Genomic DNA, 9,656 nt, shown 5'->3' on the forward strand with positions numbered 1-9,656 from the left:
TATTTCTAAGCTGTTTGCCAACATGCATGCATCTCCCCTTGGGTTTAAGGACCAGTTAGAGAATATCTAGCTCCGTTGTATCATACCATGCGGAGTGTCGGGAATAGAAATATGGAAACAAGTTGTACCTGTTTTCCAGGAGCTTTCACACTCAGTGAAGAACAAATTAGACAAAAATATTTTATTATGATGAGATGATTTTTTTTTTTTTGAGACAAGGTCTTGTTCTGTAGCCCAGGCTGGAGTGCACTTGTACAATCACACTCACTGCAGCCTTGACCTCCCCAGCTCAGGCGATCCTCCCACCTCAGCCTCCTGAGTAGTTGAGAGTATAGCTGTGAACCACCATGCCCAGCTAATTTTGTAATTTTTTTGTGGAGACAGGGGTTTGCCATTTTGCCCAGGCTGGTCTCAAACTCCTAGATTCAAGCAATCTTCCTGCCTTGGCCTCCCACAGTGTTGGGATTACAGGCGTGAGCCACCATGCCTGGCCAGATAATGTTTTAATTGAACTATGTATGGATAAAAGTCTTTTGGTAAATGACACTCTTATTTTTATATGTTTATGCCTTTTTCCAAATAAAATGCCTTAGAGCTTTTTATAAATCATATTATCCAGATGGAAAAACAAGGAAAAAAGAGATCCTGAGCTTGCCAAATATGACTCAGCAAGTCAGTGACATGCCTAGAAATAGAAATGAGAAGCAAAAGAAGTTTTCAACAATCTACCTGGAAACAAGCAATCTCTGCACTTGCTCAGCAGTGCAGTTGGAAGAGAGGTAACTATGACACTGTAGGAGGAGGAAGCCAGTGAGTCAGCTCAACGTGGAAACTATGTTTGAAGAGAGCCCTCCTGTGTGGAACAGTGCAGGAAAACTCTTGACTCCCTGCTTTAATCACTTCCTCCTTTGTGGCTGGAGAGCCATTGTCAGAGGCATTTAAACCAGAGTGACTCCATCTTGAATAGGGGCTGGGTAAAATAAGACTGAGACCTGATGGACTGCAGTCCCGGGAGGTTAGGCATTCTTAGTCACAGGATGAGATAGGAGGTCACAAGATACAGGTCACAGGCTGGACGCTGTGGCTCACACCTGTAATCCCAGCACTTTGGGAGGCTGAGTGGGGGGTGCAGATCACTTGAGGTCAGGAGTTCGATACCAACCTGGCCAACATGGTGAAACCCCGTCTCTACTAAAAATACAAAAATTAGCCAGGTGTGGTGGCACACACCTGTAATCCCAGCTACTCAGGAGGCTGAAGCAGGAGAATCACTTAAACTCTGGAGGTGGAGGTTGCAGTGAGCCGAGATTACACCATTGCTCTCCAGCCTGGGTGACAGAGCGAAACTCCATCTCAAAAAAAAGAAAAGGAAAAAAAAAAAGACACAGGTCACAAAGACCCTGCTGATAAAACATGTTGTGGTAAAGAAGCCGGCCAAAATCCACCAAAACTAAGATGGTAACGAAAGTGACCTCTGGTCGTCCTCACTGCTCATTATACACTAATTTATAATGCATCAGCATGCTAAAAGACACTCCCACTGGCACCATGATAGTTTACAAATGCCATGGCAACATCTGAAAATTACTCTATATAAAAAGGAGAGGGATCCTCAGTTCCAGGAAATCTCTGCCTCTTTCCAAGAAAACACGCGAATAATCCATCCTTTGTTTAGCATGTAATCAAGAAATAACTTTAAATATACTCAGTTGAACAGCCCATGCTGCTGCTGTGCCTATGGAGTAGCCACTTTTATTCCTTTATTTTTTTTCTTTCTTTTTTCTTTTTCTTTCTTTCTTTTTTTTTTTTTTTTTTTTGAGATGGAGTCTCGCTGTGTCTTCCAGGCTGAGTGCAGTGGTGTGATCTCGGCTTACTGCAACCTCCACCTCGTGGGTTCAAGCCATTCTCCTACCTCAGCCTCCTGAGTAGCTGGGATTACAGGCACATGCCACCACACCCAGCTAATTGTTGTATTTTTAGTAGAGACGGGGTTTCACCATGTTGGCCAGGCTGGTCTGGAACTCCTGACCTCAGGTGATCCACCCGCCTCGGCCTCCCAAAGTGCTGGGATTATAGGCGTGAACTACCTTGCCTGGCTTATTTCTTTACTTTCTTAGTAAACTTGCTTTCATTTTATGGACTTGCCCTGAATTCTTTCTTGCATGAGGTCCAAGAACCCTCTCTTGGGGTCTGGATGGGGACACCTTTCTGGTAACACCCGGCCAAGCTTTATGCAACTGCCTATCCTGTCACCTGCATTTTCTTTGTCTTATGACACAGACTCTGTCACTTCTGACTTTTTAGAACAGCTTCACTTCCTGCAGGTGGACCAACTGGGTGGAGGTGGAAGGTGAAACTCATAAACTCTGTCCTGCGGTCTTTGGGGGAAGTTTGTCATGCTGGCTTGAGAACCCTGCCAGTGCCCTGGTGTGTTTCTGTCTGCAGGACCTAGCGTAGGGCCTGGCTCACATGTGGATGCTTAAGAAAGGTATGTTGCAAAATTAAGGCAATACTTCACAACAGGTAAAGTCATAAAATCATGTAATCTGTGAAAGGAAAATAAATATTGGAACCCCAAAATCACTAAGCCAAAGGGAAAAGGCAAGCTGGGAACTGCTTAGGACAAACCTACCCCCCATTCTATTCCTAAAAAAGATAGCTACTAAGGTTTTTTAAAAGCTACATACCTCTCTCACAAGGAATTTCCTTGAAGAGAAAGTACAGAGAGAACTCAAAGTCACAGCTCTGCTCACTGAGATGAATGCATATCTGGTTGCGTCCCTTGGAAAGGCTAATCAGCAACTTGAAAGAATGCAGCTGTTTTTCTCTTACCTATGACCTGGAAGCCCCCTTCCTGCTTCGAGTTGTCCCGCCTTTCTGGATGGAACTGATGCGCACCTTACATATATTGATCTCATGTCTTCCTAAAATGCAGAAAACCAAGCTATATCCCTGCCACCTTGGACACATGTAGTCAGGACTTCCTGAGGCTATGTCATGGGCACGCCTCCTTAACTTTGGCAAAATAAACTTCCTAAATTGACTGAGACCTGCCTTAGATATTTGGGGTTCACAAATCATACTTGCCAGAATGTGTTAGAGTTGTGTGCTTAGTATTCTCTGCTAAATTGTGGTTTCCTAAAAGGCAAATATGACATTCATTTATTTCTGAATCCTTAATACCTAACAGATGACCTGGAGCACAGTAGATAGTTGCCCAATAAATTAATGAATGAGTGAATGTAGAATCATGGAGAGTCTGTATTATGCTAGTTCTTCTTTTTTTAAAAAAAAAATTAGAGATGGGGTCTCATTATGTTGCTCTGGCTGTTCTTGAATTCCTGGGCTCAAGTGATCCTCCAGCCTGAGCCTCCTGAGTAGCTGGGACTACAGAATCAAGTCACCGTACCTGCCTTCTAGTTGTTGATTTGGGGGTCGGGGAGAAGGAGTTGCATGGAAAAAAGATTCAAACCAAATTGTTAAGGACATTTTTGCTAGCCTAGTTCTTATTTTTTTAAAAAATCCAAGCAGCAACCAAAAGTACAAAGAATTAAGTAATACACCAAAATTGCCTGAATCCAAAAGTAACCATGATGAAAATTTGGTTAATATCATTTCAGATATCTTTTAATATATGTTAACAGATAATATTTTTAAGTATTAAACAGATCCATTTTAATTTCTGTCCTAATTGGTTCCTCAGTAGCCTTCCACCCTTAGGGTTGACTTACTGAGTCATGAGGCTTATTGTTCTGGTAAAGAACAGGTACTACTTGGAACAGGGAACATTGATCACAGCTAACTTCCTTGACCTCTTAATTTCAAACAAGAAAATATTCATGAAAGACAGACACGCTTAATTCAAAAAAGAATCCTTAAGCTATATTATCTTCCCCTTTATCATCAGAACTAGCTCTGGAGGGCTCTGACCAGTTTCTTCTCTAACATAGAGTGGACCTCCCTCCTGCACGGCTCATGCCACGAGGCTGGCTCCTCTAGGAAGAGCATGTCAGAAGAAGGATGTACTACAGATGAAATGGAAACCCCACACCTGCCCCTTCTGGCTGCAGGAATGGAAGGCTCAGACATGGGTTGAGGAGCTTAGACAAAAGGTTCTGGTTTTTGACCTCCCTTAGAACCAAATTTGGTTGCAGGAAAGGAGGAAAGAGAGTCTTTCTTTCTTTCTTTCCCTCTTTTCTTTCCCTCTTTCTTTCTTTCTTTCTTTCTTTCTTTCTTTCTTTCTTTCTTTTTCTTTCTTTCTTTCTTTTTCTTTCTTTCTTTCTTTCTTCTTTCTTTTTTTCTTTCTTTCACAGGGTCCTATCTCCCCAGCTGGGATGCAGTGGTGTGATCACAGCTCATTCAACTTCCTGGGCTCAAACGATCCTCCTGCCTCAGCCTCCTGAGTAGCTGGGACTACTAGGTGCACACCACCAAGCCCAGCTAATTTTTGTATTTTTTTGTAGAGATGGGGTTTTGCCATGTTGCCCAGGCTGGTCTTGAACTCCTGGGCTCAAGGGATTCACTTGCCTCAGCCTCTCCAAGTGCTGGGATTACAGGTGTGAGCCAGGAAAGGGAGTCTTAAAGCATCCAGATAGCTAAAGGAAGTGTAGGAACTCAGAACTCCAGGGATTCCCCCAAAACACTGCAAGGAGGTATCAGTCTCTAGCACAGCCCTGCACTCACCCACCTTCAACATGGCACAAGACAATAGTGCAGCAGCATTAACTATCTACAGATAACTAAACAAATCATCTGCAGGTAACTGAACTATTTACAAATATGTAGATAATTTAACCTGAGATAGTGTTTCTCATCCCCCCATGGCTTTTATGTGGCCTTCAGAGGACCCAGAAGCTCTTGCATGTCTGGGGGCAGAGAATGCAGAGATCTCGATAGGGTTGGTGGACAGGCAGAAGCCTGAATGTAGAGACGGATGGCCAGGACCATAAACTCCAGTGGCAGGTATCTCAGAAGCCATCAGTTCAGGACACTGCCTAGAGCAGCCAGTTCACAGCAGAGATCAGTGATGTTGGGAGGATTGAGCATGGATTTGAGAACCTTTTCTTCCTGTCCCCAATGATGCCACTATGATGTCATATAATCCACCTACCCCATAAAGGCAGACCCTACCTAGGAGAGGAGCAAGGAGAAGGAGAGGACATTCAAGGGACCAAAAACTTACCTCAGTGAACTCCTGACTTCATTCCATTAACTTTAACAAATTGCCATAAAATTTGGCCCCCTTTTTCCTTGTATTCCAGCCACCAAAACAACCATTGCCACATGGCTGAAGGAGCTTGCAAGGAATATCAGAACATTCATTTATTTATTTTTCCTTGATTCTGCATCACATAAAAATTATTTTTCTAACAGACTTTGAAAGAGACAGTGTTTTTTCTTTGTATATATTAGTATAGCAGATGTGTAGCCCAGTTATACATATATATAGGTACAGTATATTTAGAGAAATATAAACAATTATATCAACATGTGATCATATTGTCTATATCCATCAGGGTTGCACATAACAGAAGCACTCTTGTAGTTTAAGTAGGCAGGGCAGTGGGGACAAATGCAATTATGGAAGGGTTGGGGGAGTAGGCTTCAGGCTTGGGCTTTTAGAAATGGCTCCCAGAATAACCCTGCAGAACTGGTGTGTCAGGCAGTGTCTACCTCTGCCACAGTCAGGAATCTGTGGAACAGGAAGCTACTGTCCCAAATTCAGCCTCTAGGTTTATGCCATTGTGGTGGGCCAAAAACAGCCCTCCAAAAGATACCCATTTTTTGATTCCTAGAACCTGCAAATATTACCTTGTACATAAACAGGGTCTTTGCAGATGTGATTAAATTGAGGATCTTGACATAGGATTATCCTGGATTATCAGAGTGGGTCCTAAATGCAATCAAATGTATCTTATAAAAAGGAGGCAGACGGATGTTTAACACTGATAGAAAAGGAGGCTGGGTGCAGTGGCTAATGCCTGTAATCCCAGCACATTGGGATGCTGAGGCTGGTGGATCACTTGAGGCCAGGAGTTTGAGACCAGCCTGGCCAATATGGAGAAACCCTGTCTCTACTAAAAATACAAATATTAGCTGGATGTGTTGGTGGGTGCCTGTAATCTCAGCTACTCAGGAGACTGAGGCACAAGAATCGCTTGAACCCAGGAGGCAAAGGCTGCAGTGAGCCGAGATCATGCCATTGCACTCCAGCCTGAGCGACAGAGCAAGACTGCCTAAAAAAAAAAACCCAAACAAATAAAAACCAAAACCAAACAAACAAACAAACAAAAAAACACTGATAGAAAAGGAGAAGGTGTTTGAAGATGGAGGGAGAGTGATGTGGCTGCAAACCAAGGGGTGCTGGTAACCACAAGAAGATGGAAGAAGCAAGGAATGGATTTTCCCCTAGAACCTCTGGAGGGAGCCTGGCCTGGCTGCCACCTTAGTTTCAGCCCAGGGATACTGATTTTGGATGTTTGGTCTCCAGAACTGTAAGAGAATAAATCAAAGCCACCAAATATATGGTCATTTGTTTCAACAGCTGTAGGTAATGAATACACCACCTCAGTGTGATCTGGGCACAAGGAAGCTACCACTTCAGTGATGGCTCCAGGAACCATGGGGTTACCTTAGCTTCAATCCAGGAGTCAAGAAGCCCCACCAGAACTATGGGCTCCAGAGCCATGGTGTAACTCTTGGAGCTCCAGCACCAATGTCTCACTTGCCATCATCTTTTCTTCACTGAACTGCTGACTGGTGACTATTGAATCTCTTTGCAAAAAAAGCTGCAAGGGAGTCTGGAAATACAGACATAGGAAGACACAGTAGACTAAGGATAGAAGAGACGTTAAATAATCCAATCAATTGCATCTACCGTAAGATACATGCTATTTCTAGTAAACTATTAAATTTACTACTACTTAAAAAAGAAGGAAGAAATTAAGGTGAAATAGAAAAGAGCCATACTTCAGATAAATATGTCTTTACCACTCAAATATATTACTTCCTAAGAGTTCCTTACAATTAAGGAGAAAACTTTTTTTTTTTTTTTTGAGCTGAAGTCTTGCTCTGTCACCCAGGCTGGAGTGCAGTGTCAATCTCGTCTCACTGCAACCTCTGCCTCCTGAGTTAAAGCAGTTCTCCTGCCTCAGCCTCCTCGGTAGCTGGGATTACAAGTGCACACCACCACGCCTGGCTAATTTTTGTATTTTAGTAGAGATGAGGTTTCACTGTGTTGGCCAGGCTGGTCTGGAACTACTGACCCCAAGTGATCCGCCTGCCTTGGTCTCCCAAAGTGTTGGGATTACAGGCATGAGCCACCACGCTTGGCTAGAAAACATTATTTTTAAAAAAGACAAAACATAATAGGTTGGAGTGTTCATAAACATGTTTCAATTTTAGATATTTGGACTTCGTAGTACACATTCATAACTTGTTCCCAACCCTTCTCCTAATACTACTCAATTTTGACCATATTAATTTTACCTTCTTAAAGTTTTAATATTTGCATTGCATTCACTTCTATAGCATAAATCCCATGTGATTTAATGATAAGTTCATATTCTTTTACCCTGGCATTTCCATTTGTTACTTCTTTATTTTGATTCATCTCCTAGTTGCCTGCATTACAACTTTATCAACAAGGCATTTTTTCAAGAATGGTGCATGGTAATGTATTCCCTGAATTCTTGCATGCTTGAGACTCTCCACCTGTATAGCCTTCATACTGATAATTTTCATACTGATAATCTGGATAAAATTCTAAAGTCACAAGTCTTTCCCTCTGAACTTGGTAAGTATTTTTTTCACTGTCATCTAGCATTAAGCATTGTGACAGTTTCCTTTCTCTTTCTTTTGTTTTTCCCCTACATTCCTTTCTTCCTCCCTCCCCCCAGCCCCCACTTTCAACTATAGTTTACCCACTTTTTGCCTGGCTGACTGGATTCTATTCTTGAGCCTTTTCAAAATGTCTGCCAAGAAATTGTATTTTTCTCCTTGTTTGGTTGCTGCTAATGAAAACTGTATGTTGATTGGTAAGTTTTTTTAAAAATGTGTTTCTTTTGTTTTAGAGAGGGCAGGTTTTATTATTTGCATATTAATCTGGAAACCAGTTCTTCTTGTTGTCTTTATCCGAACCTCTTCAAGGACTCATTTGGAGGATTAGTGTTAGAAGCTCCATTTGGTAGCCAGGTCCTGGGGCTCCTCTTGGTCATAAATGTTGAAGACACACAAACCCAGAATGTCCCTACAGGCTGCTTCTCTCAGCCAGTACAGAATATGCTCCTATTGCAAGTAGCAACTTGAGAAATGGCCCTTATATATCTGAAAATATCTCTCCTGTTTTCACTGTCTTCACATTTTGAAGCTAGGTGTTTCCAGATCCTTTCCACACTATCTCCATCTTCATCATTTCTATTTATCACCTCTTAATCGCATCCCTCTTAAAATGCGATTCCCTGCACAGAACACTGCAGCTATGGTCTCATTAAAGCAGGGCCCAGCAGGTCCTGGCCTTCCTTTGTTTTGGACCCTCTAAGTTCATTAATATGGCTCAAGGTCATGTTAATGTTTTTGACAGCCGTATTTCACCATTTACTCTTTATATTCTGTAACTAAAACTGCTAAGCCTTTTTTTTTTTTTTTTTTAACATGTGTTGCTGTTAAGCTGTCTCGCTCCCATCTGGTATTTGTGTAGCCACTTTTATTCCCTTGTTGTTTGTGGTTTTGTTTTTAGACCTTCAGTTATTCTTTCCACTTAAATTCATTATTTTAAATTCTGTCTATCATTCTGGACTGTGGCTATTTTGGATAATAATGTTATTATCTGATGCACTGGCAATAGCTTCATGTCATAAGAGCATCACCAGTGTCCTCATCTAGCTAGTTGTAACAGTTTTGGAGTTCATCAGGCGTAGGTTTAAGTTCTGGTTCCTCTACTTATTAGTTATGTGATGTCGAACAAGCTAATTGTTCTTTCCAAGCCTCAGTTTTCTCATTTATGAAGTGGCGATAAAAAATAATACCTGCTTTATAGAATTAAAGTGCTTAGCACTGTGCTTAGCATATTTTAGGCACTTAATAAAAAGTAATTATTGTTAGCGTTATTGATTAAAATGCTAAAAAGGAGCTGATAGAAAAGAGCCCCTTGGCAGGCCCTTAGAAATTCCCCCAAGGTTTGCATTAACTCTATGACCAACAACCTTTGGGGATGGTCTTAACAGTTTTGCATTTATTAATGGCATCATCAAAGAACATTAATTTTGTTTGCAAGGTTATAATGAGAGATGTGATGAATATGTAGCTCAAATCCAGGTGATCTCTACTGTAGCATTCCATTAACAGCCTACAGAAAAGGAAACAAGGTTGGTCTGGCCTTGCTCTCTCCTGGGGAACCCTTGCTTGCTGGTCTCTGGGGTTCACTGCTTCCCTTTATAGGAGCTAATGAGTGATTTATGCAGCAGATGTCAACCTCGCTAACCTATAGAGGTTGTATAGTAGTCCATTCTCACACTGCTAAGAGTGGGTAATTAAGTAAAGAGTTTTAATCAACTCACAGGTAACAGTGAGTAATTAAGTAAAGAGGTTTAATTGACTCACAGTTCTACTTGGCTGGGGAGACTTCAGGAAACTTACAATCATGGCAGTAGGCAAAG

The sequence above is a fragment of the Hylobates moloch genome, unplaced genomic scaffold (genome assembly GCF_009828535.3).
Source record: "Hylobates moloch isolate HMO894 unplaced genomic scaffold, HMol_V3 SCAFFOLD_16, whole genome shotgun sequence".
Taxonomy (NCBI): Eukaryota; Metazoa; Chordata; class Mammalia; order Primates; family Hylobatidae; genus Hylobates; species Hylobates moloch.